Below are 18,771 nucleotides of genomic sequence, written 5' to 3'. Positions count from 1 at the left end.
ACTTTCTCATAGGATGAAGGATGAATAGCAATAAACTCCTGGAAGCATCATGTAAATAAGAAAGAAAGTATTTTCTCGCTTAACTCAAATTTATCTTCTCTGCTTCTGAAAACATAGTGAAAACACACATATTATTTTCCTGCAATGGAGCACAGCAAGGCAAATGTGATGTTCAAGGCAGAACATAGACTTCAATTGATTCATCCCTTTAGCTTTTTCCCTTCAGTTTTTGCCTGCACTTTTTAACAATTGCACTTGTGTTACCATATGGAAACACTTCAGGTCCTTAGTACCACAAAAAAGCTTTGGTTCATGCCAGTTTGCTATGGCTCATTTTGCTGCATCTGCCCCTACTATGTTCTTATGCAGATATAGAAATATAAAGATCAGCTCCCCACAGGCCAATTTTGCGCCATCACAGCAGCCACCATAGCCCAGATGTTCAACAGGATATTCTCATCATGGCTGGCTCCAACAGCTTTTCTTGGAGGTCTGGCCCACAGCCTCATCTGAAGGTTTTCCAGAGCAATAATGGAAGTCTGACAAGACAAACCACTAACACTTTAAACTGGATCCACAATCCAAATGCAAGTCTTTCAGAGCAAATAATACAAGTTTCATCATAACTGGGTGATTTTTGTAAAAGGCTAGCTGTGGGGGAAGGCAGTGGCACAAGGTAAAATAGCCCAAACAGTGACTTGTCAGACCAGTATGTTTGAATAAATAGGACAGATACACGGTATAGTTGCCATCAACACAAAAAAAAAAACAATCACTTGTTACAACCCAAATCTCCAGTTCAGCATTCCTGGTTTGCTTACAAATCTCCTTATGAATATATCATTCAGTTGCTGTGATGAAAAAACTTAGCAGACTTGTTAAATACACTTGATTCTAAACAAGAAGAACGAAATTTTATGGGCCTTGTTGATCAGTAAAAACACCACCAGCGGAAAACTCCTGTATAGACTGATAATGAACACACCATTTTTTAGCTGTCCCTCTATTTGCATGCTGCCATCAGATATAGCACATTAGCTTTTCCTCTCAGTATTACCTGCACAGCCACACTGAGCAACCTAGTACAGTCTGCCTGTTGCTAAAATCAGTTGTTTTCATGGAGAATATAGGAGGCAACTATACACCAAACCCTCATGCCAGATTTGCAGTTTGCACACAACTGTTAGTTTCTTTATCTTAGCTACTCCAGAATAATTCCCAGAATAAAAGTTACATTATCAGAGCAGCTGGATGTATATATATGGTAGATGCCTGGGAGTCATCACTGACTTCAAACAAAAAAGCAACACACTAAATCACGAACAAAACACAAAACTGAGCTGTACAGCTGACACTCCAACAGTACAAAACACAGAGGGCATGACTGAAATAAATGTCACATCATTATTGTTACATTAGAGAGACCTACATCATCAGGAATCCAAAGCTGACGAGTATTAAACTTAGTACAAGTCACACTTACAGTGAGGGGAAGGAAAGAATTAACTATAGATTAAAGAATCGTATGACTTTTATCATGGCAGATGGCAGTAAATTTACTCTGGCCAGAGTCACTAAACTAAAAGGTGCAGCTTCCTCCAAGTTGAGCGGTTGACACACTGGGTCAGATCAAACGACAGGTGTGCAAGAGAAAAGGTTAGAGGTGAATGCAGCAGAGTGCCATAATTTTCTTTGGGCTGTCTTATACTGCATACTGTTAAAGGAAAGAAAAAAAAGCCAAAAAAAAATGAAGAAAATACATGCGTTACAGGTGAACACCAATCTACAGTGTCTGTGAATTTAAAAAGAATAATTACAAAGAAAGATAAAAGGCTGTCTTGGGCCACTGCAAGGAAATGCACCACTCCACCCCGACACATTGCAGCAGGCAAACTGCCTTCAAGCAAGTATTGTCATTAATCCCACACAGTTCTACTAACACAGGTAACCTTGCCACTACTAAAAGTTGCTCCCAGATTTCCTTTGCTTAGATACAAAGAGAGACATTTGTTCTCACCAGGCGAAGATGAAGGTGGCGGTTTCCCTAGCAACAACAGCTTAACAACTTCCCCCCCTTAATCATGCAAATTCTCAGCAATTCAGGACAAGCACAGGAGAAAGGATTCAGTCTGAGCTTTATCACTAGAATAACACAGTTTATACAGTCACATGGATTCAGTAGTTTGCTACCCTTACAGTGTATACAAGGTATAGGTATTAAGTAAGAGCCCAGTCCTGCATCTTCACTCCTTTTGTTTTCTTTTTAAATAGCCTACAAAGAACCCCACTCTGCTCAATGCTTTACCAGAATTTAGAGGATGGTAAAGGCCTCAGCTACTTTAAATTCCTAACCATGTGTACCTTTGTCTTATTTTTCGTTAGCTCTAAATCTAAATAATCTGCTTTGGCAATGGTGCTTTATATCGCTTAAAAGGGGCAAACTCTGCTAAGGTGCTTGTGTGCGTTATTGAAAAGTAAAACCCAGAGGTACTAAATGTCTGTCCTACATCCAAAATTTAAAAGTTTCAAGACAAATATGAGTGCCTTGAAATTGTATCTTGTAATTAGAACTAACAGAGACTCTTTCATCCCATTAAACATCACCTTCACCCTGTTTTTCCAATATCACATGATTACGTACTTCATTAAGGCAATTACAGCACATTTATGAACAGTCCCCTGTCTCTCTTAGCATGGCTGCTGAATGGGGTGGGGGAAAATCTTATTTCTAGATCTTCCAAAGCTTTTTTCCTCTTTCTATATTTCAAAACACTTTAATTAAATCCCTGGGCACAAGTGGATATGATTTAGAAGGCAATTCAGGTCTTTAGACCTACACAGATGTCACTTAAAATCATCTTTGAAGGATGATTTCAGAAACAACTAAAGAACCATTAACGAGAGTAAATTGGAGGTGCATGAGTAGCAGCCACTATTATTTTGACAGCATTCAAGTTAAACAGCAACTACAAGGAACGTCTGCCCATTAATGCTGAGCTGATCAGCATTCAGGGGAAGAACTCGTTAGAATATCAGTCAAGTTTTTTGAACTTTTTTCAATGAAAAACCTCAATACAATGAAGAATTTGCAAGATGCAGATAAAAACATGAATTTTCATAAAGCACTAAACATGTAGGAAATGAAACCGATTCACAAGGTTAAATATGCCTACTGAGATCTTTTCACATGTGGCTATGCTCTATTGAATTATTTGCAAGAGGTATTTGATGGTTCTTTCAAGGAATGAATGGTGTAGCAAGCAGAATCTTGAAGTTAAGATGAAATCAAATATAAAACAAAATAAATTCAACTGCCATCAGGTTTCTTTGCAAATTGAAATTGTGACATAAGAAGGACAGAGTTTTCTGCAGACTTGAGCAAATCTAGACCCAGTTTGGAGTGAAAAAAAGAGCAGCTTACTCTAGGAAGCAACAAGACTGCTCAGTTATTGAGTACAAACCCCTTGTTGGGGCAGCTTCTGACAACCCCAGATATGACTTACCTTCCACGAGCGATCATGAGAGATACGGTCTAGCTGAATGCTCTGGGTGAACTGTTACAGGCTCAGTTCTATTGGCAAACCTTTCACTCACCAGAGGCTTCAAAATGCGCTCACAATTTCAGAGCAACAGGAACCTGTCTTCTTGGATCATCATGTCATTATAAGATCAGAAGAGCCTCTGAGCTCTCCTAGATATAACAGTAAAATCCCTTCTAATAATTTCCACTTCACAATGCCACTCACCCATACACCATGGGGAAAGGAACAATATGATATCAGAAAAGAAGGGTGCAATTTTTTATGGTAAAAATCAAACATGAAGTACCACAGCTCCCTTTCTTACACTGAGCAAAACAGAGAGCAAGTGGCTGCTTAAGACAACTCCTCACAGCATCAAGACTTGCAGCACCCTTTCAAGTCCATAGAGATGTACATCCAAGAGAATCACATACACACAAAACTATTTTCACACACACTCTTTAGCAAGCATCCTATTTTTTTTTCAGTAAATACTTCTCATAGTCTTTTATGCTTGTGTCATCTGGGCCAGGTAATGTCAACTAGTCACAGAAGCCAGAGATACAGAACAACTTATCCCAGTTTGCTTAAACATGTAGAGGGTACAAGGCAGCACAGGATCAGCATAATTGTGTCATTTTGTGTTTGCGAATATGTTATTGACAAAACTTAGAGCATATAGTGAAAATATTAAGCATTATATCCAAGAAGGCAGCGCCGGAGAAGGCATACATTCAAAAGTAAAGGTAACCTAAGGCTTCATCGCTTATACAAATCTAATTCTTGCCTGCCTTACCTTTCCAGTTATTGTCATCAGGATCATTAATCCCAAAAGAAAATAACCCGTATGCTGCTTCCTATGGTTACATTCTCTCTCATTACCTTAGAAAAGATAGTGTTATAGTTTTTAACCCCAGGGGAATCACAATTGTTATCTAATCACTTTGAGAGTAGCATATGAAAACCAGGCAAGAATACAAAACATCATACATCCACCAGTTTGTCAAGGAGCAGGTCTCCTAGTCCAAAGCTAAAAGTGTTTTTAAAACAGCTCCCCAAATGTAAAAAAAACAAACAAACACACACGCGCGCACACACACACACAACACCCCCTCAAACAGGCTACTCACCCATCAGCATTCCTCTTCTCAGCAAAAGAACCAAGACAACCACCCTATTAGGGATATCACAAGTTACAAATAAAAACAATCAAGTATTTAAGAAACCAGACCCCCCACCCTCTTTCCTAACAGGGTCGAAGTTCCTCTTTGTCCTTAATTGACAGCTGCACTCACTCTGTGGGATAAAGCGGGGATCTCATCCCAGGGAGGGGGTTAATCTTCCCTTTCCCCAGGTATCTCAACTTGCTGCTGCAAATGGTTATAAAACAAATCTTTGTGCAATTACACTATTAGGAGTCTTCTTACTACCATCATTATCTTCTGAAGCCAAAGGGAAAGTGAAGGTTTAGGAACCCTACCCATCTAAAGTTTCCATATCACTTAAGGAAGTTTTGTCTGCAAGAGAGCAAGCTGTGGAAGGTTTTGGGTTGTTGGGTTTTTTTTCCTTCTTGAAACTAAAATAAAACTAGCTCCTTTTTTATTTGTTAATGAAGTCTGAGGCCACTGCTCATGCACATACCTTGAGCTGCAGGTGAGAGCTGGGAGGACAGAAGTTAATACAGTGGGTTGAGTTGCAGGATACTGGTAGAAATTATAAGAACTGGCTCCACTTGCAGCGCTCCTCAGGCAGAACTGGATTAGTGGGATGGCTGGTTACAGCAGAAAGGTTTTTATTTTTTCCTAGAGTGCATACAGTCCCCTCCTGTCCCTGCATTCATATCTGGGAGCTCACTGTTGAAGTTTTTGAAGAGAAAGACAGGCCAGGGCTGCCTGGGTGAGGAGGGATTTCTCTCCGATGCCCCATGGAGTAACCACACACATGTGCAAACAGGAGTCAGCAGCAAATCACCATGGTGGCTTACACAAACACCACAGGCCCTGCTGGCTCCTGTGACCTGCCTTTCCCTCGCATGCAGCCACAGCAAAAAAATGGCAAATTGCACATCTTTGGAAGAGCCTCCATGGCTCAACAACTGTAGGATGGCAGGCAAGGGCTTGTCCCACCAGCTGGGCTGGGACCAGTGGGTGCTGCTGTCCCCTCAGCCCTCTTCCCCCACACAAACCAAATGACTTCAGTTTTCTTAAAACCTATAGACACTTCCTTTATTAATGTGAGGAGCTGGGAGATTTTAATTGCAGGGTGCTGAGAGCGGGAGGTCTGACCCCTGCTACCTCTGCTGTGGCCTGAGGGTTTCCAAGTGTGATCCAGATATTTCTGAGCACACAAATATAAAAGAAAGTGGCTGCTTCCACATGAACTACAGCCTAGTTTATGTTTCACATTTACAAAACTCCTCAGTATCTGCAAAAGTTTAATTGCCTGAGAAGATTCAAATAGTTCCTTCCCAGAGCACAACCTAATAAACAATTTAGCGGGTATACAGAAGAACTGTTAGTAGTAATCTTGCTCTTCCATTGTTGAAACTGTTCTGCTTTGTGGAAAACAACAGAAATGTCAGGAGACCGTGCGAGAAAAATGCCCATCACCCACAGTTAGGATGCTTAACATCTCTGTGAATTATTTCTCAACTTGCATCTAGCAGTCTGCTGTGAAAATGAACATTACTACATACAGTTTCTCAGGTAATTGGAGGAGACAAACCTTTCCTGTTCCTTGCTTTTCCTTCAGTAAGAAGCAGAGCATGTGTCTGCTTTTATCAGTCATTTTACCCCAATGAGGGGCTCACAGAGACACAGTGGTGCCAAAGGTGAGACCTTTGGGGGAAATTGGTATCAGCCCTTTCCCTTCCTCTAACAGCTTGCATTCGTTTTACTATTGAACTCTTCACATTCAGCATCTTCTTCATCTGATCTATTTTCTTAGGTTTTTATAGTTTAACTACTGGGATGGAGGACAAAAATAAAACAAAATCAGGTTTTCGGGCTCATCTAAGCCTATGTTCAAATGTGTGCCTGTTTGCTAAGTGGTCCGTGCTATATTATTAAATATCTGAATGGATTTTGGCCTGCAGCTAGGTTAAACTTCTAGGAAAACAGCTCAGACAAGATTTCTCTGGAAGGGACAAAGAAAAGAAACCCCAGTGGCAAGACTCAGGGATGGACTGTTGAGGCAGAGCTGGGTCTCAGTTCTCCCTGGGGTGAACCTCTGCAGCAGGGGCTTCTGAGAAAGACAGATCCAGTAATTACCTCTGGTCAAAACATCACCTCAAGTCAGGAAGTGTGTCACATGACTAACATAACCCAAAATACATTCAGACCCCTAAAAAGAAGAAAAACAAAACAAATAAAAAACACTATTTTTTTTTCTAAATCTTTGCAAAAGATATTAAGAAACAGTAAGAACATTCTCTGCACACAAATTAAAGGAGCTATGTTGCCTATCACTTTTAACTAGTAAGTTTCCTAAATATTTTAAAACAGAGCACAAAAACAAGATTACCTGCTAATCAGCTGGCAGCTTGCAGAATATCTGCTCTTTCCAAGAGCTCAGGCTATTAATCTGGTGAGCAGTCAGTAATTTATCTCATTCTTATCTTCAAAACACTTTACAAACTGCTATGTAACACATAACTTTCTAATCACTGAACTTTCAAAGGTGAAATCCAGACAGAGATAATAGTTGCCAACTACCTCATCACACCACAATTCAAGGTGAAAATAGCTTCACCTGGCAAATTAGAGACAAATATTTTGGGAGGACTCTTCCTCTCGGACCAGAGGTTCTACTTCAGGATGATAAATGCCCAGAAAAATAGCTGTAGGAAAAAAAGCGTGTTCATACCAAGAGAATCTGTGTCTTTCTCTTTACTTCTTACTGCTTCTAACAAGGTGAGTAAGGGATAATAAAACTTTAAATATCTGGAGATCAGCCTCTGATGTTATCATTTTATTTTCACAATATTCTTTGATTAAAAAAAAAAAAAAAGTTAAAAGGTAAATAAAAGGCTAGAAAACTTCAGTCCTCCTTATTCTAAGGCACTAATGGAAGCACCACAGAAGACTTTTCATTTTCAAAAAAATACAAATTAATGTTCAAATATTTCATTTCCTTTGTTGGGACAGATGAAATGACGTTTTGTCAGTTACATATGCAAATAGGTGCAATGAATTGTTTGAATTCTTGATCATCTTGAGAGTAAGTGCTACTGACATTGAACTTTCAATACTGTGTTAGTAAAAAAACCACACTTTTGGGTAGCAAAAGAAGATGTTTTTTCCTTCACATACAAATTGTGCCTTTGTTCCCAGCAGACAAGGTAATAGTGTACGGGAGAGGGGAAAGGGGCAGGGGGGAAGCTTTAAAATTTTCCCTCAGACCAGTGATGTTAAGGCAGAAAGAACAGGGCTCACTTAGAAACCCGTATATTAAATTCACCCATCTAAACGCAAACATGCCTTTAACTTCATATTGAGCAGAACGTGCTTTTCCTGCTTTGACATTTATCACACATTTGACAGTGAAGGAACTACTGAATCACAATTAGGCATGGGAAGATTTCCCAGGGTCCAGACATTTTGAAGATTTTTTTTCAAACTCAATGCTTTTTCAGGCTTCATTAAGAATTTTAGATAGGATTTTTCGTCTAAAATGGGTCACAGAATGTCTGAAGGTCTAAAAACATCTCGGTACCAGAATACCAAAGGCTAGGAGCCAAGTCCTATATTTCCCTGAACATTTCTGTTGTCCCCTAATCATAAACCTGTCATTCAACACAGAGATATTAGAGTGTGGAAAAACTGAAGCTAAAGGTCAGGTTTAGCAGATTAAAGGTCTACTAAAAGGTGCATTTGTGGAATTGGATTCCCTCTTATATGTCAGGATGAAGACTAGGAGTAAACCCCTTGAAATCAAGGGAGTAAGAGCAGCCTCCTACTGATGTTGGCAGGATTTTGTTCCACTCTTTGTACATGGAGACAGGACCAGTGTGAGGAATGCAAAGTTTGAAGAAAGAGACTAAATTATTGTTCAACAAAACAAAACTTCCTGCCTAAAAGCTTTAATCTCTCATGATAGTGACATGCTTATAGTGTTAACTATGAAGCTTATTTCCCCAGTGGCACAGCTAAAGCAATACATTTAACACCTTTTATGTAACTTGTGATACAATGATGGGTAACATTTCTAGAATGTGATATTACGTAGTCTTTAGATTTCATCCCCTGCTGCATATGCTTCTTCTCAAATAGAGTAAAGAAAAAGCCCTCAGATCAAGCCAGTGAGAGATCCGATTCACATAAACTTGCTTTTATGGGTATTCTGCCAAAAATCTGCTTGCAACAGGGTGACGTAAACAACTGACTCAGTAGAAACTGAAACTTTGAGGTTTTTCTCAGAATTATAATGGTCTACTGCTGAAACAAAGTACTAGTAGATGCTGGGCTAACCTAACATCATCCATTTACAAGTTTGGAGCTTAAATTACTCATATGTGCTTCCTCCATGGTATGTAAAGTCTTCTGGCATGGGTGAAGATAGGAATAAACCCTCCAGAGTGATTTGTTCTACCCTGAGATGGGGAGAGGATCTGTGCTGCTAAAATGCTTGACTGTTGAATAGGGCAGGGCTGCCCATCTACAGAATTAATATCCTTTCGGAATGATTCACGTTGGGACTTGGTTCTTCTTTCCATTTAAACCCTTAACATAACAGATATTGCTAGACTTGAGTACATTTTTACGGTTAGCAGAAAACTTTTCAAAAGGAAAATACCTCCAATAGCATCAAATCTAAGACAAGAAAGCTAAAAACTTTAGATATTGAATATTTAACTGGTTTACCTGGCAAAAAAACAACAAACCAAACCAAACCACAACTCCTTCAGATAAATTTAAGAAGTATATTTTAAATACACAAACATTGATTAGAACTGAAAATCAGAATTTATCTTCAGCAGGAAATTATGAAAGGCTAATTTTTTTTCCACATTCCAATACAAACTGCTGAAGCATCAGCATATTTCCACATATGTCACATTTTTTAAGCATTTAATTAAGTTTTAATTAAGAATTCCACTGTTTGGCTAGCTAAATGTGAGATAGCTGGAATGATGAAAAATTATATCAATAAATAATTTTTTAAAACTCAATAAAGCTTTCTTCAAATCTGCACTAGATGATTCCTGTAATCAGCATGCTCTTTTCCAATTCTTTACAGTGGTTGCTTTTCTACATGATCCTATGTACCCTTTTCCACAGCCGTAGTGTCTACAAAATTCTGTTAAAATTGGACAAAAGTAAAACTTTTAAATTACAATTTCAACACAGAGAAATAATAAATAGATTTTTAAAGGCATTTAGATAATTATAAGAGTAGGTAGTTGCCTCACTGAGATTTGATAAGTGAGTCTATGCTTTACTCCATAAAACTTGTGACGTACTCAGAATGCTAATGATTGCGTACAAATCTAACCTGCCCAACTGAGCCATAGCATTACATCATCTGATGCATTCCCAGAAGTATTTTCCCAGAAATATTCTTGTTACACCAAATTCTCTTCATATAAAATTATTTTTCTAGTAGTACGTGTAGTGTGTTTTCAATAAATGGTAAAAGAACTGTCGTTGCTGTTATCAGCATCACACTTCCATCTCACTTCCTATGCTTTTAAGCTCATGGCCTGACCTGACTGCTAATATATTTTACACTATATATAGTCTATACTTTTCTCAATGAAACATGACCTACTTACTTCCACTTGTGTGTCCCAGCTTATCCATCAAACAGCTGTGATTTAGGTTTGTTGTGACAGATCATGCACTTCAGAGCTGTCAGTCATGTGTGTTGTGGAAGAGAGCATTCTGGACAAAAGTCTTCACCTGCATTTACCAGTGAGTAAACTTAAACTGCTTATGGAAACATAAGAAGAGGTTCATCACAGCATTTCCTTTGGGCCCAATGCCAATATATGTGTTCACAGAGAAGACTATTAATCTGTAAGAATCTCCTGTGAGATTGAATTAGATCTTTTAATATTGATATTACAAGTTTGAATGCAACCATTTATTTGAGGTAATGCAAGAAGGTAAAGACAGAAACTTTCCTCTTCTATAGGTGGGTGCCTTCCAGGATGGAAGAAAAGCTTTGTTTGAGGATGCTGCCATTACCACACATGTATGGAGACCAGAGGAAGGAACAGTGAAGAAAGGTTATGGGATCTCCAGTGTTACTGACTCCTTGAATGCAGAATTCAAGCTCCTGAAATCATGAGATGTATTTCAAAGTGGCACGTGCTGATTTCTGTATTTCAGTTCTGTGTAGTTCAGGTTCACTTGCTTTACACATTGAAGTTTTTTCTTCATAGGCTAAGAAGATTAAAAACCCACTGGTTTTAAATGGTCCAAAATCATTCTGTTATCTCCAGCATATGCTACAGAAGCTATCTAATCATACAGAAAGAGTGAGGAAAAGAAACTGGCAGTGTGAAACAGTGAGTGAGAATTAGTATATCCTGCAGGGTCATTTTCCTCAGTTAATATCTTTTATTATGCCAGTATAGTGATTCTGTTTCATAATCTGCTTTCATTAAAGCTGAGTAATCTACAGCGTAATACTGCAGTGCTGTTTTTCTTCCAATTAAAAGCAAAGCCACTGGCTCTGTGTGAGAAGAACTGGAGTTGGACCAGTGCTCTCTGATGGCATCTTTGGAAGGTCTGGCGCTGCTGTCCATGGCAGCACAGGACACTGGTATCCCAATGGCAGAGGAGTTGAAAGCCTGCAATAGAGTTTAGAGGAACTTTAGTAAATATGTGCCTGTATAAAACATTTGAACTTTTACCAACAAAAAAGTTCCTCCCTAAAAAGTGTTTTTCCAAAAACTGTCAGCTCACTACAATTTGCACTGGCAAGCTCTGTGCACTGATCTCTACTCTCTGGTGGAGACCACGTACTGTGATGACTCATCTGTATGGTGACATTGGCTGACAAACAAAAGATGTAATTAACTGTGTTTTGAGTAGAACTTGAAGACCCTTAATGATAAAATGAAAGTCCTGGTTTTGAAAGCTTCTGAAATTTGAAATCTTCAGAATGTACCCTGACACCAGATCTAAACTTAGCAGCATTGCTTTGAGAAACTTATGTAAAGTTATCATTATTTCTCTTTCAAAAGTAGATTTGTTTTTTTGCTAATGTAAATGAATCCCTCATGCCCAGTTTCTTGGAAAACTACCTGCTTACCAAAATAGTTGTTTTCTTTCGTGGATAAATAATATGCAGCATCAAAGAAAATTGCTTTTTCAAGTGAATAAGAATAATGAATCCTCAAAATGAGGCACCATAATGATGAATTTCATGAAAACAAAGACTGTTGACATACAAGGTGAAAGAAAAGTTTCCATATTAAAAGTCAGCTGCCTTTACAGCATATGAGAAACTACTTTTCATGCATGGTCAGATGATGTGAATCACACATTGTATCTCCTGGTAGAACTTTTGGTTTGCCAAGAAAAGAGGATAGTTTCTCAGTAGGAGGATAAGAAATATGTAGAGATAGATCATATTCCCACAATGTGTATTTCTCCACATGTAGCATAGATGTTACATGGTAGCTATGCTTATTATAGTCTCCTTGACATCCTATTTCTAATAAGATAATGGATCTTGTTTTCATGGAACTCGAATCAGCTTAACTTCCAAATAAGTTTTATCAGCATTACTGGTCAAAGTATGTTGCCATCATTACTCAACATATTACACAATCCTGAAAGGAAACCTGCTATTCTTTATGAAGAAGAATTTTCAATGGGGCAGTTGTATCTCAGCTCTGAAAATGGGGTTGGATGTGGGAAACACCTCTTAATATTTCTATAACTGCAGTGCTGAATATGTGGTTATTCCATTTTCTTCCCAGTGTTTTTATTTACCTTATTTTAATTTTGATTTCAGTCTATATTTCTGTATTTGTTCATATGTGTATATCTTGACACATGCTTGTAAAAAGCAACTAATGTGTTCAATAAATACTCACATAGAGGAATGGATTTATGTCAAAACCTGCTGTAGTTTGGAATTTAAAACTGAACTGAAATGAAAAACTAATGTGTCAATAGAGGGTTCAATTTTGATTTAATGTTTCAGAGGAAAGTTTTTAAAATACTATTGTGGTAATAAAATAACATGGGTTCTAGGAATAAGATTTGTTTCTTATTAGTTGGACTAGAAATTAATAAAATAATAACTTCATGTTGTTTTCAACACTGTTAAATTAGAATGGAATTTATCAAAGCCAGGTACAATATACTCTGCCTTCTGCTCGTGTTTATACACAAATGAGACATAAGACTGTCTACATACAGTGCAGTCAGTGTAAAACTGCCATGCAACTCAGCTAACAAAAACTCTCTCTAAAGGCCATCTATAACTTTTCAAGTTAGTAAAGTCTGAAAATTATGCTTCAAATAAATCTCAATCTCTGAAGCAGGCAGTATCCAACTACATTATGGGAAGCAATTTTGAAAATGTATCTTCATTGATTATTACTTTTAAAGAACATGGAAATTCATTACACAATAATCTCTGCACCTTTAGTAAATAAATCTCAGTAGTGAAAATTTATATAAAGACATACAGGAAAATCTAAAGGTGATTAAAGACTGACTAGAAACAATATAAGTAGCCCTTCTTGAAAGTTATTTTGTTTTACTACAAATCATTCATATCAGAACAGAGAAGGTGGTCTACAAGAAATCCTGTCATAAAAAGTCATGCTACTCTGCACATTTTTCTACACAGAAAGAATAAAGTTCAAGCAATACAATTAATTCTCTTGTGAGTGCAGTTAACTCCTTTGATTTAGCTGATGGTAGAATCCTCTCTGGGTTCCTGATGGATCGATAGTTAAGAACATGCCCAGACACCAGTATGACCTGGAAAGATTATGCATCAAACAAGATTATGCCCTGAGTACTAGTGAATGGTTACAAAAGGATCAACACACAGTACTGTGCTTGATGGTTATAAATATTTAAAGCAACAACAAAACAGATTGTAGTCCTGAATCTTCAAGATAAAGTCATTTATGAGCCACTAAGTAACTGGCAGTGATTTCTTTCAAAGCTTTGCTAGTAAAGAAGAGAGGATTTAATACCTGGTCAATTTCATAACCAAGATCTTTAAAACAGAGTGGAAAACTGCAAATACAAGTGAGAAAAAAAGTATGCTCATTACCCTTTCAGGTATCAAACTGTGCCACCACTATGAAGCTATTTTCTGTCATTCAAGATCTCAGGTCTTAGAATCTACTAAGCTAGACATCAAAGATTTCATTCAATTTTTATATCAGTTATGATTAAAACTTTCAAGGACTATTTACATAGGTGGCCTAGCGTGCCTACTTTCCTCAGATCTTGTGTGAAAGTCTTTTGTCTGTATGAGCATGTTACTGTCCCTGGGCTGATAAGGAATTATTTCACTCTGTTTACACTAGTCTATGGTTTTCAGACTGGAACTGCGTGATGCCTAACCAGCTTCGAAAGAATTGCTAAGGTTTGCTTGTACCCATACATGTATATATATGTCTGAATTTTTGCATTGTCACGGTATAGATATTAGTATGTTCAGTTTTATTTATGTTAGATTTTTTTTCTAAAATTTACAAACAATTATGCAAAAATGTTTCCTTTAATACGTAAAAAAATGACATAAATAAGTGGATTATATTATCTTTATGTGATAAGATGGCTTTCAGCAGTAAACATCCAAAGTTTGCAAAAGTCATATAACCTGTGGTTTTCATTTTATCTGTTTGCATTCAATTAATATGATCTTAATAATTACTTATTATTTGGATAAAGCTGGGTAAAATCTAGTCCTAGTCCATTTCAGACAAGCCCAAACAGGACAGAAATCAGAACTCAATAATGACATGTTGCTCATTTTCAAATCACTCAAATCACTCTGAATTTTCAGTCAGAACACTAAGATATCTGTCTTGAATGTCATATTTCTCACCTCTCCCCCCTTTTACCTTGCATATCAACACCATTTCACTTCTAACTAATTAAATAAAATTAGATGAAAACTTGATATTTGATATACTTATGGATTAGCAAGAAAATAAGGCTCAAGCTATGACAAGGATACGCGACACAATTTTAAACTTCCAGGTAAACCTACTTGAGTCAATCATATTACACATATGCTTAAAATTAGATACAGATCCTAGACTCTGCAGAGTTATTAATATTACTTTGGTTTTACCATACATTCCATCATAATACTCAAGTAAATAAAAGCAGAACATGTCAATATAAATATAGGTATAAATACACATATATTTTTTAGAGATATATATAATTTTGCATCTTGTTCTTTGTTGTTATGATAAGTAAAAGGAATGTTTTAATAATTTACCATGATTAGTGGACTTGTTATTTTTTTCTTACTTGAAATACTGCAATTTATAGTCACTGATATTTTATCTTTTTTTACTGAGAGGTTTGCACAGCCATGCCGAGAAATAAATACTGTGTGTTGTTAATCCATCCAGCAACAGATGTCTGATAGGGACTAGCTCTGTAAATCAAAACATGAACAAAAGCAACTTTGTGCACTGCCAAAGACGGAATGAGGCATATATTTCATTTTTCTTTTAGAAACGGAAGACTTTAGGTCAAATCCCAAACTTGCTTAAATCTCCAAAGTCTGCAGGAAATTCCTGGCAATCTTACATCTAAGGCAACAATGTGTCTTTGCACTCTTTGTAAAAATTCCTTTTCATCATTTTCCAGTTCTTGAGAATTACCAGTGAATAATGATGTAAATCTCAGTCACTTTCTCATTTACCTTCCTACTGAAACATTAATGTTTGGTTTTTGATATCTAAGGATGTTGTCTCTTCAGCCTTCACAGGTTCCAAGCTAAAGTATTCATTTACTGAATCTTTCATCATGTAGCATTGGTCAATATATGCCTGCTGTAATTTTTCATTGACTGTGACAAGTTCCTCTTTGATATTTCCATTGGTACCTCTGGATGAGCCACAGTAGGTTTTTTTTTCCCTCTGCTTGCCAATGCCCTTGAATTCCTCACAAGTACAAAACAGTCCCGTGCAGCCCCACACAGATTGCAGCACCTCAGGCATGACAAAGTGCATCAGGATTCAAATGCCAAATAAATGCTCCCAGTGACATCTCGTAACTCCGTTTATCCTGTGTGCTCAGGACCTACCTCGGAGCTAAGCTCTTTGGCACATGTGGGCTCATAAACGTGAAATGCCAAACCTAAGCTACTCTTCCAGTTACTTTTCTTCCATTTTGCCATCACTATCCCAGTCTCAGCTGCTTTGAACTCCTGGCAGAAGCTCCAAATCATGTGTTCCTCCTATAGACACCATATCCTGCACAGATCAAGGGAGAGCTCCTTAAAAATGAGCTGTGGGAGCATGTAAGTGACAGCAAAGCAATAACTGGCTCCTTTTCCCCTCAGCCTCCAAAGAGTCATACCTATTTTGAACAGGGCAGGGCAATATACACTCAGAACAGCCTCATGACAGCTCCTGGAGGCACTGATAGGCCAGAATCAGACGAACTGTCCCATTTGTTTCCAGCTCCAGTTATAGAGGAAACAATTACCCTCCACCACCATTTATTTCCTAATAAAATGAAACTGTAGAGTTTTATCATCTGCTTCTCTTCCTCTGGTCCAGCTTTATTCCAGATCATGTTTACTAGCTGTTTATTTCCATATTATATTATATTATATTATATTAATTGTATCTTCTTTCATTTGTCATCACAAAGATAGACAGGTATATATGGCACATTAATCAAAACAAATAAAAATAGGTAGTATCCGAGCTCATTTTGTTTACTCATTAAAAATACAGAATGAGAACTGACTGCAACTGATAGCTGCCTGTTGATGTAAGAGTGGTAGAAGAAAAATAAAAAAAAAAGAAGAGTTTACAAAAGAATTTGCTGCATGTGCCAAAGGTATCACCCATGTGAATCACGGATGCTGTATATGACTGCACCTGAGGAGATTTTATAACACAAGATTTGATCATTTGATGTCTGAGCTTTCGTTTTCTTCAAGGATTTCCACAGAAAGCAAAACAAAACTCTAAAATTTGCCAAAGGCCATTTTCTTTTATTATTCATAAGTGGTAGATATTACTAACGATGGCTTCATAAACTGAAGAAAGTTTTCCCAGTCCCATCTGCGTAGTAACATTTTATGAGAGATATATTACACACATTTATCCAGTATTGAGAAAACTGCAACATAACTTCAAAATTCACTTATCAGTGCGGGGGAAAAAGAAAAAGACATAATAAGCAGCATTTGGGAGGGAGGGAAAAGGGGAGGTTGGGAGGAAATGTATATAAACATCTCTGTCCAGGGGATACTCATTATACACATGCCCCATCTTAATTCAAGTCATCTGGCACGACTCCATCATATATATCCACAAGGGCTGAGAAATATGTATTCTGCTCTCCTTGGTTTATATCCAGAACAAATCTATTTCACAGAGTTAAATGTTGCTGCTGGTTTGGGAGTATTTGTTAAATGGTTATAATGTGATACACTTAAGTTATTTACTACTTGTGACTGATGAGAAAATGGAGGCTTTTCATAATGTTATATTACTACAGCAAAAAGGGCATGTTTGAAAAGAAATAGTTTGGGTCTTCTTTGACATTCTGTATTTTTCCCAGGGTAAAAAAGATGCATTAATGTGCTTTTAATGTCATCTAGAAGGTTATGAATACAAAGTTATTCATGTAGGAGTGGCTACACAAGGAAGGATACATGCCAACAAACAGATAACAACACTAGTAAAACACCACCCATCACTACTGTACATTGAGTTTTTCCAGAAGTGTCAGAAAATTTGTGTTGGTGTAGTTTATAACAAAATGTTGTGTTTTCCCTTCAGTTTATCCTCCTTGGAATCTGATCCAATTTTTACTAATTCAAAAATCTCTCTTCAGCTTCACTATTTCTTGGGCTCTAAATTTCACCAGAAAACTAAGGTAAAAAAACTACAAGAGTTTAAATTCCCATAGCCATGGAATTGTCTAGTATTGTTTAATAAGATATTGTCAGATCTTAAGCTTTCACTTCAGACCATTTAACACTGTTTTAACACATTACCTTTCAAGTAAGTAATATTTTTAGGCCTGATCTATACTTAATGCTTTACTGGCATTATTATGCCAATAGAGGCATGCATCGATACACCAGTGTCAACTTTTGCCTTACTATATCTATTTTATCGTTATCCAATGCCTCCTCATATAGCTTGTTTCAATTCACCAAATCAGAATAGGCTGTAGCAGGTTAAGCACTTCTCTAACAAAATGGTTTAATCTATATACAGAATATGGTGTCTTTAGCAATACCGCTATAGTTATGTGGCTCGACGCAGTCAACTGTTACTATGGTTCTATGCAAATGTCAAAAAATCAAAAATCACACTGAATTCCACAGCCATCAGGCCACATTGGAAAACAGCAATCTTTTTATTTTTATTTTTTTGTTTGTTTTGTTTTGTTTAAGGAAAACTTTTAAAATACTGTATACTTTATCTTATTTACCTGCTGATTCATGCTTCATCCAAATATTTTAAGCAGCTGAGATGGAACCAGGCATGTGTCACCAAACAAAATGACATTTTGCTCATTTGGTTCATTTATGAGAGTATTTCCTATGCCTCCAACTGCCATAGTGATTGCATGAGTGTTGCAATACAGTTTTCACCATCTGTAGTTTGTTGCCATCTTCCCCTTCAGGGCAGGGGACTGAGACCAGGCTGTAGTGACTGGTTGTAGCTGTAAAACAGTCCAGCTCCCACCGCAGAGGAACGGAGCTGCTGCCAGGGATGAAAGTCTGCAGCAGTCCCTGGACCAGCCCAACCTGAAAAACCTGAGCTGCAAACCAGTCTTTTGGGAGGAGGTGTGCAAGAGCACAGTGAAATCAAAAAGGCCAGCCTGAACTGGATTTTTTTGAGCCATGCTGAGTACCTGGGTACAAAACAAAATTATTTATTGTGTGTTTGGTTAACCAAGCAGAAGCTTTTTAATACTCTTAGCTGAAACCCAATGCTGTCATGCTACAAGATTAGAGATGGGAATACAAGGCAGATGGGCAAGAAGAAATCACATTTTTCACGTTTTGAGAAAAAAATTGATTTCAAACAGCAGCAGGCTTGTCCTATTATATC

General features: G+C 37.4%; 1 long non-coding RNA gene across 5 annotated transcripts in view; it reads right to left on the bottom strand.

Annotated features, from left to right (window-relative positions):
* The window catches only part of LOC135580455 (uncharacterized), a 142,233-nt gene that overhangs the window by 104,475 nt on the left and 18,987 nt on the right, over positions 1-18,771 (bottom strand). For 2 of the 5 annotated variants that reach the window (XR_010475082.1, XR_010475079.1), the window contains exon 1: positions 10,294-12,904. The exons of 1 other annotated variant lie outside the window; for it this stretch is intronic. This is a non-coding gene — a long non-coding RNA (uncharacterized LOC135580455). Of the gene's footprint in view, positions 1-10,293; positions 12,905-18,771 lie in introns of those variants that run through there. 2 more of the 5 variants (XR_010475083.1, XR_010475084.1) reach the window with 1 other exon arrangement.

The sequence above is a fragment of the Columba livia genome, chromosome 10 (assembly GCF_036013475.1).
Source record: "Columba livia isolate bColLiv1 breed racing homer chromosome 10, bColLiv1.pat.W.v2, whole genome shotgun sequence".
NCBI lineage: Eukaryota > Metazoa > Chordata > Aves > Columbiformes > Columbidae > Columba > Columba livia.
This window is presented reverse-complemented; position numbering and strand designations above follow the sequence as displayed.